The following is a 21,763-nucleotide window of genomic DNA, read 5'->3' as shown; positions in this document are numbered from 1 at the left end:
AAGCAGGCACACTATAACCTTTGGAAACATCACACATAATTTTGTGCAGTTGTCAGTGATGCTGCCAACATTAGTTTTTAACAGGGACTTATTTAACTTATTTCAAAAGAACAAAAATCTGTTTATCATTCAATTTACTCCTGTAAATCAAGTACTCCCTCGTACACTGGAAGCTGGCATTGTCCACCACCTCTGTACCTTATCAGCAATAGTCTTTTTTTTTTTTTTAAATCAGATTTAAAAATAAATCGCCTTAACCTATTTCAGTTTTTAATAGAATTTCAGGAATTAAATGTAACATGGTGGTACACTCTTTCAGGGATGCATTCCTAACCATTTGACTTAGAGTCTCTAGAGGAAATAGGAATACGTTTTACCCCAGGTGGGAGAAAGACATCCCACTTCACAGATTCTGCACCAAATAATGGAGAAGAAAGTATCACAGATCGAGAGTATCAAGTAAAAGTAAGTCTTAATCCAAACTGAAACAGAAAATTATCTTGACCTTGGATGGAAAAGTCCATCTAAATAACACCCAAAAGCAAGAATTTTCCTAGAAAGAAAATTTTAATAATCTGTTGGATTTGATTTCTTAAGAACTGAAGCTTAACCTATAAAATAACGCTCACTGTAACTAGTTGGACATTAATATTGAAATCATTATAGGATAGCCAGTCTAATTTAAGCATCTTTCCCAATTCAATAATACAAACCACAGTATCACACATAGCCAGGAAGTTAGAGCCATGACTAGACATTACAGTAAGATAATCCTTACCTAACATGGAAAGAAATGCACGTAGAAGACTGTCAGCACTACACTAAGAAGACATAGCACTACACTGGAATTCAGAGAACAGTCACTGGACTTGGCTTTTTTATCACAGGTGCAAAAGGCTTTGGATTTTGCATATAAGTGACTAAAGACAATCCACAAGAATACTAGATACTAAATGCTTCACTAGAGGAGAAGTTGCATACCAAGAGATTGCATAACCCAAAGATGAATGAATTATGAGATGACTAAATCTGTGCACAAATGGAGAAGCTCGTGAACTATGCACTGAGTAGGAATGATGAAATACCTCTTTACATCTGGGGCAACTGCTATCAGCACAGGGACTCTAACTTGCCTGGAATTCTTTGGTCAGAAAATGCAACAACTTACAGAACAGGTTAGCAGATTTTCTAGTCAATTATTACTCTAATTACACACTGACTCATTTTAGTCACTGCCTAAAAAAATGCTGAGGAATAGCAATTAAATTTTCTAGCATATGTATCATTTTCTTGTCACTAAACATCATAGAAGAACAGGGCATTAGGGTCCCAAATGAGCTTGTTCCCCATTTCATGGAAGGGAAATGATTGATGACAACACTCAAAATAGATGGAAGAAAGTAATGATGAACTTGTAATGAATACATGAAATACATAAATACATAAATACATAAATCCAGCTTATTGACAAACAAAACTTCCCAGAGCAATTATGAGAGTGGAGGTCTAATTAAGCTACATGACTTTACATCTTCCTTTTCTCTTTGGAGAAGCATGATAAAAGATGTTCATGACTGAATACTGCCTACAATCTGACATGGCCCTTGTTTGATGCTGAGCAAATTATTCAGGTCCAAGATTGTATCTGGTCTAAAACCACATATTTTTCTTTTTTAGAATATTTGGCATACAATGCTGAAACATGATTTGTAGAAGTACTAAACACTCACAGATGCATCAAGTCAGTGTGAGAGGCATTTTAACCACAAAATACTAATAATGTGTTTTAACCATATCGTGCTAAAAACTCGGAAATAGTGGTAGTTCAATGGCTCGGTCTGGGTATGCAAAATTAATAGAAGACTTTGACCTTAATCTCTCTGTGCCTCAGCTTCTCATCTGCAAAACACGGATAATACCACTCTCTCATCTCACAAGGGATTTGTGAGGATGAACTCAGTCATGATTTTGAAGCATGAGGTAGCACAGTGATAAACACTTTTAAACAGCATGAAATAGCAACATATAACCATAAGCAGTAACTAAATTTTAGGGAGATAGATATTGACTAGCTGCTGATTAAATGCACACTGAAGATCCTGTGAACTCAGAGAAGTGAGAGGTCACGTGGGAAAACAGTATGGGATCGTGTAATCCAAGTCTGTATTACAGGGTATGAACACAGTGGAGTAAAATGAAGGTTCAGTAAGCAATCTTAACTCACTAAGAATTCTTAACCTTAGAGTCTTCTTTTTAATGAGCAATTAAAGAGTCATCTTTTTAATAGCTTGCCTTTCCTCCAAACTATCAATATAAATTCACAAGCAAATACACATACACCTAGACTATATTTGAATTCTGCTATACAGAGGTGGGCAAAGCCCCAGACATTGCTATTCTTAGCTCATCCAGTCTGCTTCTGTAAGAAACTGCTTCCAGTGTATCCTTAGTTCACCTTTTCAGAGAGTACTGCTTTCCCAGGGCTGCCTCAGGGTCCTGCTGACGGATTGCTCTAATTGCAGTTGGTGAAGTAAAGAGGGCAGCTACTTCATGCTCTGCTAGCACGTGGAAATAGGCACCAGCAGCTGGCATTCCCACAGGCTTCCCCTATGGAGAGAATAATTTAAAATGTCACAGGATAAAAATACTTCATAATTCCTTGACAGTTCAAGGCTTTAACATGTAGTAGTAGCGGTAGCACAGCAACTGAAGTAATTTCAAGTAAGACTTTAAAGAAGGATTTGTTAAAAATAATAATAAAGCAAGCATACTCACTTGCAGAAATAAATTTCACAAGCTTTGAGCACAATCTCTTGAATGACCAAAGGACATACTAGCTGCTACTGAGAAAAATAGGACAAACGGACAAGCAAAGGAAAAGACAGCCTCAAACAGCTGTTATCACACTGCCAGCAGAGGGAGTCATGCCTACATCTGTCCTTACTGTGAAACAGGCTGTAAAACCTTCGGAGTCCCACTGAACTAGGAGTCTCTGGATACAGTGGCACGTCAGCCATATACCCTTTTTGTCACTTAGGATTTGTCTCGTGTTTCTGGAAAAATTCCCACTCAGCTGCTTACAACTGGTTTATTGGCATCTTTGTGCTGCTACTGCATGTGAAAACTGAAGAGAAGCCAAAGACCCCTCTAACTGTGCTAGTGTGGTATCTGTTGGATTTGTTTGTTTGTTTTTAGGAAACTAAACATTGTCTTGAGCTACAGGGCACAGGCATGAAAATTGTAAACAGAAGTAATTGGACATGACAAATTGTCCACTGGTAAATAATAATAATAACAAAAAATAATCAAAAATATTTTTCTGTGGTGCTGCAAATATGAAAAGCAGTCAGCACAGGATCACCTAACAACAATCCTTCTGTATGTGTTACTGGAATGAACGAATTGCTCCATACGTATATCAAAATGATGAAAAGATGTTGTTAAAGCAGAATGATCTTTAGCTCTACAGGTATTGATACATAACCTTTTCGCTAGAAAGGCCAAGCTTGGAAGATGAACTTTGACAAAGCATACAAACAAGACAGGAGAGACAAATGCTTTTCATAATGCAAAACACAGCTTTGTCAATGCGTTATGCAGGAAACCATGAATAAAGAGAAAGTTTCACCACTGAAAATGTCACCAATTTTACAGCAGCTTACCAGCCACAAAACAAATTTATACCTCTACCAGCCTTGTGTAAATGCAAATTTGGAGTGTGTCCTTCCTAACAAGTGTCACCCACGTTCATGTATTTTATTACTTTCAAGAGCTGCAGGCACAACTTTGAATTCTTCACCAGCCACAGGCAGTATGGTCTGGACATCTGCCAGTAATGTTCAAGAAACTTTTCTTTCTTTTGCTTTTTTCCTCTGAAGCAGCACGTTTGCAATAAGACAAACATAACACAACAGATAGATTAATAGGTCCAGTGAAAAAAAGTAACATACAAAACTCTAATTAATACTTTTCAATTTGCCAAAATGCAAATGGAACACAGGCATTTGAATACCTTGAAGAGTTTACTAAATCCCAAATTTTTATTGCAGTAAGAAGGCATTAACAGTAAATGCCTTTACAGAAACACACACAAATCAGGTTTGTTGCCCCATCCCAACACAGCAAACTGCCTGCTGGCTGTGACGCAGGCTCCCAGGTATTCCTTTTCCCTCTTCCTGCCTTCCCCACTGCAAATCCTCCCATGCTCGCTGGGCACCAGCTGCAAGACCAACAATAGCCAGCTGGCAATTTCAAGAGCGCAGGATGCCGGACCGAGGCTGGCCACCTACTGCTGGCTTTGCAGCCCTATGGTGAGCTACTGCTGGTGAGAGCAGCGCCGCAGTGGAGGATGGCCGCAAAAGGAAAAAAAAGCAGGGCAAATCAGAAGGCACAACTGAAGTCTTTTCTTTTTTTTTTTTGAAGGATAGAGGAGGTGATGAGAAGCAAATGAAGAGAGAATAAACAAAAGAAAGACTTCCCAGCCAAAGAAGTAGGGAGGAATACCACTAATGCCCAAAATTTTCTTTTTACTAATAGCCTGTCCTAGATTCCCAAAGAGGCATGCAGAAGGAGATTTCTGTACTGAAAATTTTTTTTTTTGTTTGTTTGTTTTATATAACACACAGTTCCAAAAGAAAAACCTTTCATCAGATTTTCTGTCCTTAAGACTTCTCCTCACACACATCTTCATCATAACTTTCATGTATTCATCCAAGTGTTCATCAGTATTCGTTGATGAACCTCTTTATTCAAGTTCATGTTATCTCCATATAATATTCACTATACCTGCAGATCTGCAATAATCTCTGAAGGAGTTAAACATTGCATCACTAAAACAAATAGACTTTGAGCAAAAAAATCCAAATTTCCATAAAATTCTCATTAACTAATTATATAATTGAACTAGTACCATTTGTAGTCATCTTGGACAGAAGAGAACAAACAAACAAAAACCTAACTGTGAGGCAATCTGAAATTGGTTACTCTGCCTATAATAATGTAGCCTGCAATTTTTAAGCAAATGAAAATTTCCAGAGCCCCTAAAAATGCTGTGTCTGGCCCTGAGTACACCCAACTCCCTCCTCTGGGCTTGGCTGCAAGTGCTCAAGGCCAGGTTTGCTATGGTGTGGCTGTGTAACCTGTGGCGAGAGAGCTCTGAAGAGCTGTGAGGAGCCTCCTTAGGCTCAGAGGCGATGTACGCTCAAGGCACCTGCCCTTGGTGCCTGGCCAAGTCATGCTGCAGCACTGCCTGGGCCTTGTACCTCCAGTGAGCTCCAGCTGGCCCAAACCCTGACCTCACCTTCAGTTTGGAGAAGTGCAATTCTCAGATCTAGGAGAAAAACAAGTAAAACAACAAGAACTGTGGAAGTAAAGGAATAGAAAATTCCCCTGACAGTCAATTGGAAATAGTTCCCAATAAGGCAACATTTAAAATTTTCATTTAGGGAAAAAAAAAATCTGGCCTAGCTGCAAAATATTCTTACTGATTCTGCAGAAAATGCTCTCCAGTGCCTTGGCAGATGTTCACAGTTTAGCAAATGCATAAACAAAAACTGACATAGGCAAAACAAATCTGAGACAGAGCAAATTAATTTCAGATAACAAAAAAACTACAAATAAAATTACCAAACTGTGTTATCATTTATCATACAAAAAATTGTAGAGTACTGCAAGATGCCATGAGAGGCTTATTATCACATGCAGTTTTGATTCTTAAAAAGTCACTGCTATAAAAAGTACAGCACAAGGTAATTGAATTCAAAACATGCTGAAAGGTTGCTGAGTCAAGTGGGGAACGTTAGCAAATGAGATGACTCCACTGCATTTCTGCAGGGATCAGCTCAAGACCTGATGCAATATTTGCATCAATACTGCAGATGAAAAGTTATTAAAAAAGATCACTGTCAATAGCATCCATGTTGGCAGGAACTGAGATGTTCAAGGTGATCAAAAGGCAGTTGGGAAAAGAGTGATCTGCATCACCCAATTTTAAAAAAGAGACGTAGGAACAGACACTTCTTGAATCAGATAGGGGGATTCAGGTAGAAAAGACTTTCTTTTAATAACCTACCAAGAGACTCAGAATGACAGACAGATAGGAACGTCTTTCTTTCTGGAAGTACCTAGACTGATCCTGTAATTTATCAAATGTCTACTAACTGAGCAGACATCCTCAGGCAGAATATGTTGATGGATAATGCATGATTATGAAAGAAAATTCACAGGCAGCAAGGATGATCAAGGGGATAGAAAAGTTCTCCTGTGGAGAAAGTCAGAAGCAATTGGGATGGATTACTTGAGAAAAAAGACATGTTAGAAAAGCTATAATAAAATAACCAACTACACATCAGTAACAGCTCAGCAATTCCCTTTCTGCCCGACTCCTAACAACATGGGGCTATTCAATCAACGATAAACTTCAACTCATGATGAGGAAATTCTCTCTGCGTAGAGAACATTATACATGGAGCTCAATGCCACTAAAATCTGCTGACACCAAAGAGGTATCAGGATTCAAAAGAAAATATTCTGAGGTGTTCCTCCTGCTGCTGCCAGCCCTGCTGCCAACCCCTCACTACAGACTTGAGATGACACATTCTACTGAATTCATTCTGCAAATATGACCAATATGGGCAATGGCAGAACTGGCAAATTCCAGGGACAGTGCTTTCTTTGGAAGCTGATAATGGCTTACAAGAACTGTAGCAAGGCTGGATGCCCCTAAGTAGCTAAGAAATATGGCAAAGTAGAGTAATTGTAAACCTGTACCCTTCTGTTGCTGCTGCTGCTGTGTAGGCTGTAGGCTTGTTGCAAGAGCAGTGACTGGAAGGACCCCTGCGAGAGCTGGGGGGAAGACTCCCCAAGCACAGAAATGTCTCGCTACAGCTCTGTGTGGGTCTACAGCTCCTTCTCTGTCCTAGATCACTCAAATGAAGTCCTCAAGGCACAGCTCCTTGGCAGGCATAGGCATTGTCCTCTTCCTTACCCTAGCTCTAATTCCACGTCCTGAGCATTGCAGTAATGACAAGGCTGCCTTCTTCCTGGCATTTCAGATCACAAGAAGAAACTAGACTTTCTCTTCCTGCTGCCCTTTTGCTTGGGATCCAATCCTCACAAACAACCCAGACTGGGCTGTGAGACTTCAGGTAGCTTATTTATATCTGAAGTCTGTCATTCCTTAGGGAAAAACAATCCAGGACAGAGAAAAACATACTTGTTGTATTCAAAGGAATTCATTACTGTTCTCACATTCCTGACAATGGTTAGGTAGCAAGTAAAAACTGAAAGCATGTAGTTTCCATAGCAATTATTAAAACGACAAGTTGTCAAATGACAAGACGTCATTTAAAAATAAACAAATCACTCTGAGAAGTGTGGCTAAGAAGTCAGTCCAGTCTATATTTACCTGTGGACAAATGTGATGAGGTCTTCTTTCCTCTTACCTGAAGAACATTGCTGATACTCCCTAACCAAAACTTGGCATTAGGCTATCTTCAGGAAAAACTTTGACTACAAATTTATGAATATTCACTGTTGAGGGAGTCTTCTGACAAGAGGAAAAATTATATGCTATTCCCTTTCATAAACATCATTTTTCTCCCTATGTGTACGGAATTCTTTTCTTCCCATTTTTAGTCCTCAAAAAGAAGTCACTGATGTCATGAACATTGTCTGAACGCTCCATTGCTGGCATCTTAGAGACAGAAAGATGGGAAATGTACTATTACTGTTTAATAATGATCTCACTGAGAGCAAAATCACAAACCAGGCACATAGGTCAACCAGATACTAACTCTGCTTCTTCTTTAATATTTCTTGTTGAAGAAATATGATTTTTACATGTTTTCCAAAACCAACACATTTTAAATTCAGAGGTACTTTTATAATTACAGTAACCATCCTGATCCTCACACATTCACACAGAGATAAAGCTCCTCTGTAAGACAATCATGTAAGAGTCTACTGAAGGAACACATTCTTTCCTCATCATTTCTTCTTGTGTTACTCCATACCTTCTAGAATGAAAACATCTTCATTGCAGTATTCATTTTATTGATTCTCTTCTGACAAATGCATGCAACAACTTTAATGTTCTCAGTGCTCAAGAATAGATACTATAAAACTATCCAAGTCTTTTTCTGAGGTCTGGGAAAATGTCATTTACCCACACCACTTTCCTCTTCTACTTAACTAGAGCGGTGGTGATGAGTTGATCCCTCTGGAATAAAGAATCCAATTAACATCTATTATGTGCTTAAACATTAATTAGAGTATAATAATTTAATACTCAAGCTAATATGATATTTGATTCTATGAATGTGTACTTCTGCTACCAGCTGAAGTTTTTGCTCTGTGTTATTCAGAATATCAGAAAAGTCAATCGTGGTGGTCCCCAGCCTTAAAATTCCACCAGTCCACTGGGAAACCATTGTGTGTTGTTTTTTTCCATACTAGAAAATGGAACTATTTTATAAAAGAATTAAACTTGAAAAGGAGTAACAACTATTTCTTTTTTCTTTATTTTCTTTGTTTTTTCTAATGAAAGACATTTATTACTGGAATTCTCTGTTTAATTATTTGTAGAGATCCTTAAGCCACTGAAGCCCCCAAAATTGTATACCAGAACTACACTGAGCACCTGGAAATGAAATAAAGATGAAGATGGGTTTGGAAGGTAGGCAACATTAGGTAAATTGTCCAAATCGCAAAATCGACATAGAAAAGTGCTTAATTTCTTTCTTTTCCAAACTTCAGCTGAGCTCACACATTTAGTGTCAATACACTCCAAATAGGTATGTTATGTGTTCACTGCCTCCAAAATTTCTTAATTAAACAGCAAAGGAGCCTGAGTCACTGACCCTGGGGGTGTTCAAGGAAAGGTTGGACGTGGTGCTTAGGGACATGATTTAGTGGGTATTATTGGTGGTAGGGGGATAGTTGGACCAGATGATCTTGAAGGTCTTTTCCAACCCTAATGATTCTATGACTCTATGACTCTATTATTCAGAAACTAGATTTCTAGAAAGAAAATTTAAAAAAAAAAAACACATTTTGACTAGTGGATGGAACAGATGAACAGATCAACTGAAAACTCTGGATAATTAAATACACTTAGAAATGTAAAGAACACAAACACAAGGGCGAGAAAAAAGATTAGTATCTATATAGGCATATTTACGTGGCATTTAGGTTTACCTTGATGGACACACACCAGCATAGGAGAATGCACATGCCCAACACACACTGACATTGCAAGCACCAGCTCCTAGCAGCATATGCTGAGATTTCTCAAATTCATACACATATAAGTAAGAATTCAGTCTACAAAATCTTTAGTCAAAACAGTCAATGGTTTACTCCTTCATGTACTCCAAAACCAGAAGTGATCTGAACTGGAAGACTATTGCACATCACAAAGTTAGCAATCCACTTAACAGTTGACCTGAGGAGATGTAGACCTGTGCTGTGCTGCACATAAAATTTGGCCCTAAAGGCTGGGCTGTGTTGCACATATCTCTTGGCTGCAGGACAAACTTTGCCAGCTAATCCTAACGGAGGAGCCTGTCTGTAGACAGCTCCCTCTTGGCAGTGGCTACCAGAGTTGCCTTGTATTTATTTTAGAGCAAAGCAGCATGTTCTCATGTGAACATATTTTTGTTTAGCAGCAGCAAAAATGAAGAGTTTTTTTTAATTTATTTTACAATGCTGCACAATTTGAGCAGCATCAGAAGGGACGTATCTGTCCCCTTTCCTCCTAGTGTTAGCTTCAGTAAATGGTATTTTAATCAATACCATATGCCCTTCTTACAGGGAGCAATATTAAATGCTAGCACCAGTGCTACTAGCATTCCCTACAATTTGTTCGTTTGTCTATCTTCTAAATTTGCCCAGAAGATCTACCCCATATGAGTAAATCCAAGCAAAGGAAGAATACAGATATCTAGCTTGTGTGGAGACCACATACCAGAAATGTAACCTCATTTGTTAACCTTATTAGTCTTTTCCTACAAAAAAAAAAAGTCATCAACTGGAAGTTCAGCAAATAACAGAAGTATTTCCTAGAGTGTATTTCAGCTTCTTAACATACCTAACATTAACTCTGATCACCTATACAAATCATTTAGGTTGCTGGGAAAGTAGGTTCAAGATTGAGGGATGGCTTCTTAGTAATTAAATATAGCCTGCAGTGATGGTCACACATACTCCTAAGCCTTCATTTCCAGAAAACAGGACAAGGTCAAAATAAGTAACAGATTTTTGCTTAAAGATACTGAATTTCCAAAGATCTTTTTTTCCAAAGACCTTGCAGAGCTATTACATAGCGTACAGGTGTAACAGCAAAGATCATTACCACCTAAAAGGAGAAGGACAAATGGAATCTTGTGGGACATTATGTGCAAAACACAGACTGTTTTTCTTCATCTCTCCACCTCAGAAAAACACAGGTGAAAACTGGATACTGAATATATCTGTATGCAAAATTTTAACTTTAGTTAATTTTTCAGAGCCAAAGCTTGCTCACAGTCATCTCTTCTGTCACCCTACAATGCTAAAAGGAGTGTCCAGACTGTTTGTCATCTTCACAGGAAAATAATGCATTCACTTCAAGCTTTCATGCTGAATGCTGACACATTAAGCAAGTCAGTAAACTTCATCTTTCCCGAAGGGAAACTGGGTTTGAAATTAAGAATAACCATTTGTTTAAGTTTCCTCCAGTTGCTGCAGACATTGGCTGGGAATATTAAAATATGTGACATTCTCTATGACTTAGCTGTTTAGGAAAACAAAACAAAACTTATACTTATTGTTATCACTTTGTGTACTTGAATATTTAATACAAAATACTTATTTTGCACGCCTGCTTTCCTGAGAGATTATTGAAAAATCAATTCAAGGCCTAGACGCTAAAAAACAAAGTTATTTGCCTCAGACCTTACGGATCACAACATGTGGAAGAAAAACACCCTAACAAAAGATCACTTTCTGTTTCATATAACAGCTTAACACTTTACCTGGAGTCTTTCAGTGAAGAGAAGAAATCAGTAAAACCATGAAGACGAGACCAAATTCCATACCTCATTTTTAAGACCTCAAAGTTTTCTATGCGTTTAAACATTGCATTTTGCTTATTTTTTCACATTTTTCCATTACAAAAATGATAAGCAAAAGCACAAAGCAACATATACAGGTGTCAGATGGGCACAATCTGCTGTTCTTTGAGAGATTACCAATCTTCTTCTTACTACACACACTGTCAAATATAAACTTAGTATCATGTGAAATAGTAACACAAAACATGAATGTGAGCACATATGGTGTCACAGACATGATTCACATAGCAGATAGTGAGGTGAATTAGAGCAGATTAGTATATTATTAGGTTATTTTAGACTAGATTTAGCCTTGCTCACTGGACCAAAAATGCAGTTCAAAACATTCTGATGGAGAGCTATCCTACAGATCTTTGCTCCGTTGGATGAAAGTTCTAGGAAGTGTCAAGCTGTCCCTTTCATCTGTCTCTTGCAGATGACAGTAGCATGTCACCAGCATGTCACACATCACCAGTAGGCACTGCCAGAAAGTTTCTGTATCCCCTATTTTCACTAACTCTGGTCACAGAACCAAAGCATATGCCACTGCTTTCTTGCCAAAAAGGGGCAGAATCATTCATGGTTTCCTCAGTGCCAGTGAGCACCAGGAGAAGATGCTGCATACCCTTGTGCCCCAAGCCATAAGGTACACCTGGACAATGACACAGCACATGTCTAATTTAATTGTGCTTTTACTGAATGCGTAGTGGAACTACAATCTATATTTGTTCATCTGAAAGACACTGGGCTATGTGGGACAGACACTCTGCAAATGTTTCGTATACCTTCCAAATTCAAGGTATCAACTGTGTGCCTGAACCATCTCTGAGGACACCACTAGTCCACCACCAGTCCTTCAGACTGAAATTCTGAAGACAGCTTCTGGAATACCTGTATGCTCATTTCTCTGCTCTTTGTCATACATGGGGCATCCAGCAATGCATTTGTGTCAGGACTCTGTTCTGCTAAGGAGTTCTCTACCCACTGAGCACTCAGGTGTGTATGCAGTCAAATGGGGGTATTACCACTGGATATCTAAATATTTATTCTCCCAAAAGCTATGCAAAGATTAAGAAGGAACTGATTCCCAGTACTTCTTGCTGTCCTCAGTTTTCCCATCCTCCACATTGGTGTTCCACATACACCCTTGCTGTATTCAATCCATTTGTTTTGGGTAAACCTGGCAACTCCAGCTATGCCATACCCCAGCTCTCAATGCCCTTCCCTTTATGAACTTTCCTAGTGTGACTTGGGGCGGAGAAATAAATAATACACTCTCAAAAAACACTACCTTACCCATTCCATTTCAAAGAAATGAAATCATCCTGAATGGCATCTGTTGTACAACCAGCTAACCGCAAGATAGGAACAGGATCTGAAACATGGCCACAAGGACCAGTACCACTACAACCACTAGGTAGGTCCCTTGTATACTACATTTGTGGAGAGGAAGAGACAGTGCAGTGGAATTTTGTGCAGAAACCTGCAGGGGCTGTGCTATCAAGGCATGCCACATGCATGGCTTATGGAGTTGCCAGGACCGTGCCTGGCACACAGGCAGAGGAGGGTAGGGGCTGGTGGTCTCTGATGGAGCTTCTTGCCCCACAGATCTTGCTTCACAGCCCACTGCCCCTGGGGAGTCATCTCAAGACATTATAGCTCTCACAAGCAGACTTGCATTGCCTTTCCACAGCTCTGGGACCAGTGCCCTGACTGGACCAGAAAGCTCCTAAACACAATTCCTCACTGAATACACATGTAAGGAAAGGAATACATGCATTTACTCAGGCAGGCATCTGTATTTAAATTGTGTGCAAGTCTCTGCATGCATCCTATTACATTAATTCCTTATTACATTCCTATTATATTTATCTTTTGTTCTCCCTTTGTACAACTAACCACTGTACTTTCAGGAACACATCAACGGAGAGCAGGACATGCCTTTACTATACTCTTTCACACAGCTATGGAGGCACAGTCTCCTCTCTTACAAAAATAACAGTAGTGACAACTAGGCCAGAAAATGCTAGTTTACAGCCCAGACTCTCTGCTGTAGTTCCAGCTCAGGCACCATCTTCTGCCTTGATGCTAATCCAAGAATCAGCTTTGGAATCTGTCATACTCAGCTTTTACTCTTCACTGCAGTCATCAGACAGGAGGGCAAACAACTCTGTGTGCTACTTAGGCTGCCCATGAAGTCATTTGAAGTGGCTCACAAACTAGATTTGTACTATGAGCCAGTAATGGAAGTTTGATGAACTCAATTAAATATTTTTACTTTGAAACAACCTGAGAAGAAAAATTTGAAAGAAAAAGCAATGCCTTAATTCCACATTGTATTTATTGCAGAAATGTCAGAATTGATAGTATGCATTTACCTCATACAAAACTGAAGGATTCCCATGAAGGAGAGGCCCATAGCAAATGTAGGAATGGCCAACTACCCAGCCTAAATCAGAAGCTGCCCACCACACCTAAAATGAAATAAAAAAATAAGAATATTGTTGTGTGTTTTTTTTTAAGACAAGTTCCAAAAAAATTACATGACATTTATACAGAATTACCTCACCAGGTTTGAGTCCATATACAGCTGAGATTGTCCAGTTCAGCATTACTGCATAGCCACCTGTTGGTCTGATAAAATCCTAAATAAGAAAATTTGAATGTTTAAGATCATTTAAAGGATGCAATAATATGCCTATCTTCAATGAAATTTTGAATTTTTAACAGTAAGAGACTTACAGTTATCCAATTCCAATACTCCTCACTTAATAAAAGGATCCTTTCTTACACGTATGTGCTTCTGCTAATGTTCCAACTGAAGAAGTAATTTTGGGAAGGAAAAAAAAAGAAAAACCCAAGCCCTATGACAACAGTTTTCTGAAGACAACTAACAAAGACTGAAGTTGTCTCATTCAAATCAGATACAAATATTTAGTCAACATATGCTGCCACAAATATAAGAGACCAAACCTTTACCTCATTTTATCCATCTAAAAGTTAGTCATATTTTACACTTATTGTCTAGTCTCCTGGAATCCCGGTATCAATAGAGAAAAAGGGGCAACTGTGGAATAGCCAACACCTAAAATAACTGGGGTGAATTACTCTCTCTTTCTGCATGCATTATTTCAGACCTTGTCCAAGAACCTGGGACCATTGAGACACATTAGCTCATTAAAATGGAGATTGCCACAACAGAGAATGGTTAACTAATGCTTTGTGAATTTTATAAAGCTGTTTGCCTTTGTTAGTCTCAGTCTCTAACTTAGTCTCCACTCTGAGATTAACATAAGTTTTGTTATGAAGTTATCACAATTTAACAATTTTACTTGCATGATCACTTAGAATTAAGTCATATCAGTGTGATACTGGCTCTGAATTTGTGGTAGTGAGATCACTGCTGGTAAACTATGTTCAGATTGAACTACTCTTCATAAAAGAATTGTAAGAACCAAGCAAACACAAAGAGTTTGCTTTTAAAATAAGATCTTTTAAAAACAGATCATTAAGACTACTTGACACTTGAAAGCAAACATTTCCAAAGGATGCCCTATGTTGATTTTCAGTCTTACTCAATCTTAACTTTCATCTTCATGGGATTTATAGTCTCAGAACTGTTCAGCAATGCAAGCCTTTAGAAGATGCCTAATTCCATTTAAACTGTAATGTCATCCATTACATCTCATCTATGAGAAGATTAGCTAATATGTAAATAACAAGTAAGCAAAGACTATTCAGCTATAAATGCTATCGTAGAAGTGATATATTAACTAATCTTGCCATTAAAGGAGTATCCTATGCTTATCTCAAACAGTTAAAGTACAGAAGATATTCATGGATGGAAGACATTCTGCTATCCTCACAAGTTTTTATTGTATGAATATTTGGGGTTAAATGAAGTATATTTTTATATTACTATTATTTAAATAAACAAACACAATTTTCTCCTGGACTTTGAAGTAGAAAAATATGAATAAATGAGATTAAAGCATATCTAGCAATGCTAATAATTTATAGCAGTGAGCTCCGGTAAACATTTTCAACCATTTTAATTAAATATTTTCCTCAAGTGGAACTGCAAATAGGTTACAGACAGTTAGACTACACATAGTCCTTTACCTTGGGCAAGCCTGTTGTTCCAGAAGTATACAGAATATAAAGCGGATGGTCTGAAGGAACAGAGACACTCTTATAACATTGTGCTTTTGAAAGCTCCTCTTCCCAGTCAAGATCACGACCCGGGGCAAGAGGAACATGTCCCTGCCCATTGAAAAACAGAAAAAAGTTCAAAGAAAAACAGATGGAATAAAATGTAAATGGGTCAAAAAAACATACTATTCAATTTTCTGTACAGTAGCATTAGTTCTATTTACTATGTAAATATTATGCATTTAAGTTTTCCCCATAAAATACAAAACCAAACTAGAACACATACATAAAAAAATTTTACTTGTAGAAGACAGAAGAAACATGGACTATACATATATCTGAAAGTTAACAGTAAGGCACTGCAACTGTACACTCACCAAGTTAGGTTGCCTGTAAAGAAAAACTTTCTCAGGTTTGTTCTGTACTCTTGCAAGTGCAACTACTAGGAGTGATACGTATTCCACTTATCTTTTCGGTTCAACTCCAAAACTTGCTGTTACAATAAGTTTGGGCTAAAATGAAGAAGTTAGACTGTTAATATATACATTTGCAATATATTTTTATAAAGTATATGTAACCTAATAACATGTTTTCCATGCAATTAGTTGGTTAATGGAACTCAATATAGAAAATCTATCTTCGTATAATTAGAACGAGGGGTTAGATCAGTTTTCTAAGGAAACAAAGCTTGTGTGATCTCGCTGTCCATGCATCTGTTTTTTGTTTGTTCTGCAGCACTCTAATAACTCTGACACACTTTCACCATTTTCAACCAAATTTGAGCAATAAGATCTCGTAAATAGCACAAAATTTAGTGATCAGACAGAAAACCCCATCTCCATGTAGCCCTCCACTAAAGGAAAAGCTGAACAGCAATGTCAACAACCATCTATCCTAGTTAGACTGCTTCCTAATTATTTGTCTGAACCCAACTAGCTATAGTAATTTGGTGGCTCTTTCTCAGCGTGCAGTTAAATGACACAGGAGGGTAAGAGGGGGAAAGAGGAAAAAGAAAACAAACAAGAGATGACAAGAAACTAGAAATACCAGAAAAGAATAAGCTAAAGTCATAAAGCACATGAGGGAATTTAAGCTAGAGTCTTTCAAGTGATGGCTGCAGGATTCAGGATGCAAATCCTGTTAAAATCAAATTTCTGTAGTTCTGCTTTGTTGTTGGCTTTTTTTTTTTTTGAATAATTTCTATTTCCAGATGTGGATTTAGAAGATTTCCAGCTTTTCCATTACATTTTTCATTAAATCAACCTCAGTAAGATGCTGATGTAAGATTTCCTAAGGCAAAAAAAGTCACTTCACTGCATACAAACAATTTTGATTTAAGTCCCAAGATCAGTATTTTTATTTCTTGTATTTCAGGAAACAAAAAACACCAAAGAAACTATATGTTAGAACACATTTTAATTATAGAAGAATGAGCCTTCAATCTCCTTGCTTCTGGAGTTTTAGAAGTGTATTTATCTTGTGTACCTCAGTCTGATACAGCTAGTTTAGTAAATGTATGCATTAGCATAAATCTCATTAGGTAGGCGCAAACCACAATGCCACAGTTAAGGTTGCATTAAGCTTTACACAGAAAGCACAGACTGTTTTCTTACAATCTATTCTTAAGATTATTTCAAATAATAACAAAACGTTTCCTGTCTAAATCTGCCATTCAGGAAAGTTTAGTAATTAGCTTATACTCAAAATAAAGGTTTCTGATGAGCTTTAAAATTTCAGCATTTGTCATCTTTCCCTTTTGGGATGCAGCGATTTTGATAAAAAGATGATACAATACAATGCAGTTAAACTGAAAATTCATCGTGAGGCTACCCTGGAATTAGTTATAATTAATATGTTATTAACGTGTTTGTATTCAATTGTTACAATGAACGACTTGCCAATGCCAGGTTTAGAGTCATTTGTAAATTGTGCCCCCTCTGCTCATCAACTACTTTGTAAGCAGCAAGGAAATCTAAATATAGCCAGTACTACATTGGCTAAGGTGATGTATTTCCCAAGTGACGCTTGTAAGCATCATGGATCACTCTGTGCAAATCAAAGGTTCATCACTGGTTGTTTTCTAGTGTTTTACCTCTCTGTCTACTGATATTATTTTCCCTGCACCTCCACTCCCATATCGCTTTTATACACCCGTTTTCCACCTTTTCCATGCCTCCATGTAATCCTGCATGATAGATTACATAGAAATACAACTAGTACGATGGAAAAGCAGAGAAGTTCTGAGGTTTGCTGGAGAAGAAATGCCAGAGATAGTGAGCTGTAGAAAAAAAAAATATGAAGAAGTAGAAGTGAGATAAAGCAAGGTCCAATAGTACTAGACCAACAATTTTATTCTTCTGTGAAGGCTCCTTCTACAAATTCTTTCATAGTGTCTAGCAGCATGCAAGGCAAGGTTTAGAAGAAGCAACAAATGCTTTTAGTGGGCCAACTCAGAAAGCTGCAGAAAGCCTAAACTGAAAACAGGCAAGCACAAAATGTCAGTACCATTATGAAGACGTTTACAAAGAGATCCTGCACTCAAGCACTGAACCAACCATTCAACACAAAGCTCTTTCCATTTCTTGCCCCAGCCACACATCTGATCACAAGCCTGTCTTCAAACTTCTTGCACTTTCGTTGCACCTCCCTCCTCCTTAAGAAAAGTGACACACATTTTAAAGAAATCCAGTGCTCATACAACCATTATATAACTCTGCTGCACCTGCTGATACTGCTCTGGCTGTGTTGTTACATGATCCATTTCAGACTGCCATGAACATTTATTTCCATCAGGTATTATACACTGCTCTACAAAGAGACCTGAATCATACCATACAAGTTAAAAATAAAGAGCAAGATATTGCCTTCTAATCTATAATGCGTTTCTAAAAACATATTACAAAAATAAATAGTGCTTCAAGACAGGACAGAACTGCAAATATTATAAGGCAATTAAGTTTTAGCAGCTGAGCCTGCAGTCCTAATCATACAATCATCTAGGCTGGAAAAGACCTTCAAGACCACCAAGTCCATCAGCCTGACCTACTGAGTCCCATCACTAAACCATGTCCCTTAATGCCACGTCCCCATGTCTCTTAAATACCTTCAGGGACTGGGACTCCACCACTTCCCTGGGCAGCCCGTTGCAACACATAACCACCCTCTCCATAAAAAAATTCTTCCTAATATCCAATCTAAACCTCCCCTAATGCCACTTGAGGCTTTTTCCTCACATCCTACCACTTGTCATCTGTGAAAAGAGATGGACACCCTCCTCACTGCAACCTCCTTTCAGGCAGTTGTAGAGAGCAATGAGGTATCCTCTCCAAACTCCCCAGTTCCCTCAGCTGCTCCTCATAAGCCTTGTTTTCTAGTCCCTTCACCAGCTTCATTGCTCTTCTCTACACACACTCCAGCACTTCAATGTCCTTCTTGTAGTGAGGGGCCCTGAACTGAACACAGTACTTGAGGTGTAGTGGCACCAGTGCCAAATGCAAAGGAAAAATCTCTTCCCCAGTCCTGCTGGCCACACTACTTCTGATGCAGGCCAGGATGCTATTGGCCTTCTTGGACACCTGGGCTAACTGGTGGCTCATGTTCAGCCAGCCATCAACCAGCACTCCCAGGTCCTTTTCTGCCAGGTGACTTCCTAGCCACTCTTCCCCCAGCCTATACCACTGCATGGGGTTGTTATGACCCAAGTGCAGGACCCAGCACTTAGCCTTGTTGGATATCTTGTGATTGGACTCAGCCCATCGGTCCAGCCTATCCAGATCCCTCTGCAGAGCCTTCCTACCCTCAAGCAGATCAACACTCCTGCCTAACGTGATGTCATCTACAAACTTACTGAGGGTGCATTCAATTCCTCATCCACATTGATAAAAATGTTAAACAAAACTGGCCCCAATACTGAGCCCTGGGGAACTCCACTGGTGACCAGCCACCATCTGGACAGAACTCCATTCACTATGACTCTCCAGACAATTCTTCACCCAGCAAACTGTACACCTGAGCTGCATTTCTCTGGGAGAATACTATGAAAAATGGTGTCAAATGCCTCACCTCACTAAAATCAAGGTAAACAACATCCATAGCCTTTCCCGCATCTACTAAGCAGGTCACCGTATCTTAGAAGGAGACCAAGTTAGTCAGGCAGGACCTGCCCTTCATAAACCCATGCTGGCTGCTTCTGATCACTCTCCATGGTCCTGTATGTGCTCATTATAATGAGAAGTAGGTGTAACCATTTATAGCCACATCTGTGCACAGGAACTATGTCTTATTCAGAATAAAATATTACAAAATATTAACTCATTTTTTCAAGGATGCCGTATTAAAATCCCTGACTGTGTCAACTGTAAATAAGTGAGGAATACAGTATTTCTGACCTCAATGGAGGATAATAAAAGATAGTTTTGAATAACTTGGGTGTCTCTTATATTTTGCATTTCAAAGAACTGTTGTTCATGTGCAAACCATAATTCTGCTTTAGCCTGAAGAGCTTTCAAAAATCATGTCTGAAAAACTCTATTACTCATATTTATTTTGCAGGGTTAGGGCTTAAAGTCTAAAAAGCCCTCTGGAATTGCTATATAATTATTGTGATTCAAAAAAAAATATATCTGTTTGTCAAAGGCACAGCAACTACCTTATTAAATAAACATAGAAGCACTGTTCTTAAAACATCCTTCTCAGCTTTCCTAGTTTATTAAGATAAAGTGCTTAAATAAATGTCATGTTAATTTCTCAAAATAGAATTAAGGTTCTTCAAAAGTATCTACTGTTTTGATATTGAAAACTACATATTCTCAAATTCAGATGAAATAAAAGATTAGAAGAAATGCCTCTTCTCATACACTGTATCACTTCATCACAATTCACCATAGAAGGTCTATAACACTGCCGATACCTGACAAGAGTAGAAATTATCAGCTGCAGGACTCTGCAGCATTCCCAGTCCTATTTAATATTCATGTTAAATTAAGGCAAGCTGTTTAAGTATATGTAGCTTTTCATAGTCACTAGAAAGTGTCTGTTATTTAGCTCTTCTGACAAAACTTGAAGTTTGACCTTTCTTCCGAAAAAAACACCTCAAAGCCAGATTTCCATTTCATGTCTTTAACTCTTTCAAGTTAATCTTTCCAAAATTAGGCCCTGTACTGCAGTACCTAATTCATACAATAGCCTAATACAAATACTGGCGGGTTTTGAGACTGCTTCAATTAATATCTGAGTTCAGGAGAACGCTTTCTATCACAGCTACTTATATTCATATCTTGAAGATAATCCAGTAGTGTGCAATTCACTTACCAAGAAAGTTTTATAGTATTGCATAACTGGGGAAAGGCTTGAAATTTAGATTGATAATGTGCCTCTCCTATTTTCTTACACTTTCATTATACATCAGATGGATCAAAAAATAAAACAAAATATTTAGCTCTGCCTTTTAAAGGAGAAAAAGGCAACATAAATTAAGATTTAATCCATGGCCTACAGGCAGTAATTCTATAGCTAACCATTAAAAAGATCTGCTAAGTGACTTTGAGTAAATAACTTAAATTTTCTCTGTTTTCCTTTTAATGCATGAAGCAAAGACTAAAAGACTATGATTACAGTGTTGTCTCTTTTTGTCCCTCAGAGAAACTCTACTGAGATTAAATAGTTAGCAATTGCAAAATAGTCTAAAAATAAACATGCTAGATGATTCATATTGTAACAATCTTCATTTTAAAAGGTTTTTTTTTTTCTAATCAAAATCTAATCTATTACTTTTCTCCTAATCAAAAACTTCTATGAGTTAAAATTAATTTTTACAGCTTGTCGAAAAAGTCAGGGAGCAGGAAGAAAGACATGGAAAAACTGGACCTGCCATTAGTCTCCTTCAAGCTACTTTTCATAAATCCAGCAAAGTGCTTCAGCTCTTCTATTAAGTTCTGCTTTGTTAAGACACCAAACGGGGGTGGCAGGAAAGAGGAAATGAATTCAACTTTTTAAAAGAAGTGCTTTCAATTTACTGATATTCATAAAATTCAAACTTTAGGGATCTGAAGAGACAATTTATACTTTTTAAAACACTGTAATACATATTTTTATATAAAATGAAAGTGGATTGACACAAATTATTATCATTATTATTATATTATAGCAAAAATCAATAGCAAGGTTTTGCAATTTTTAAATGCCACTCTAACCATAAATTCTTTTAGCCAGCTCACTTACATTTCTCAATTTTAATATTTTAAAATATGCATAAGCAAGGCATTTCATAACACAACTTCTGTTCTACCTACATTTGAAACACAAATCAACGTGAAGTAAGTTTTCCAATTTTCTCCAGTGCACTGCTGTAAACTTCCCAGAACTTACGACAAGAAGTCTTATACCCTGAGCCAAATGCAGGTACAAATTCAAAGAAGCACAATTAGATTTAGGAAAACATTTTTCCTCTCATTTTCAAATTTCTAGTATGTAAAAGCCTGAAGATAGACTGTGTATGGGAGCAAAGAACTGGCAAAAAAATC

General features: G+C 37.9%; 1 pseudogene across 1 annotated transcript in view; it reads right to left on the bottom strand.

The window, feature by feature from the left end:
- LOC308188329 (acyl-CoA synthetase short-chain family member 3, mitochondrial-like) overlaps positions 1-21,763 on the bottom strand; it is a 62,894-nt pseudogene that overhangs the window by 39,659 nt on the left and 1,472 nt on the right. Inside the window, exons 2-6 of the transcript XR_013956121.1 lie at positions 15,620-15,754; positions 15,213-15,353; positions 13,655-13,735; positions 13,469-13,564; positions 2,456-2,607 (exon numbers count right to left, since the gene is read on the bottom strand). The product of XR_013956121.1 is annotated as an acyl-CoA synthetase short-chain family member 3, mitochondrial-like (transcript). The remainder of the gene's footprint in view (positions 1-2,455; positions 2,608-13,468; positions 13,565-13,654; positions 13,736-15,212; positions 15,354-15,619; positions 15,755-21,763) is intronic.

This window comes from Anser brachyrhynchus (assembly GCF_964034855.1).
Source record: "Anser brachyrhynchus genome assembly, chromosome: 1".
NCBI classification, from domain to species: domain Eukaryota; kingdom Metazoa; phylum Chordata; class Aves; order Anseriformes; family Anatidae; genus Anser; species Anser brachyrhynchus.
This window is presented reverse-complemented; position numbering and strand designations above follow the sequence as displayed.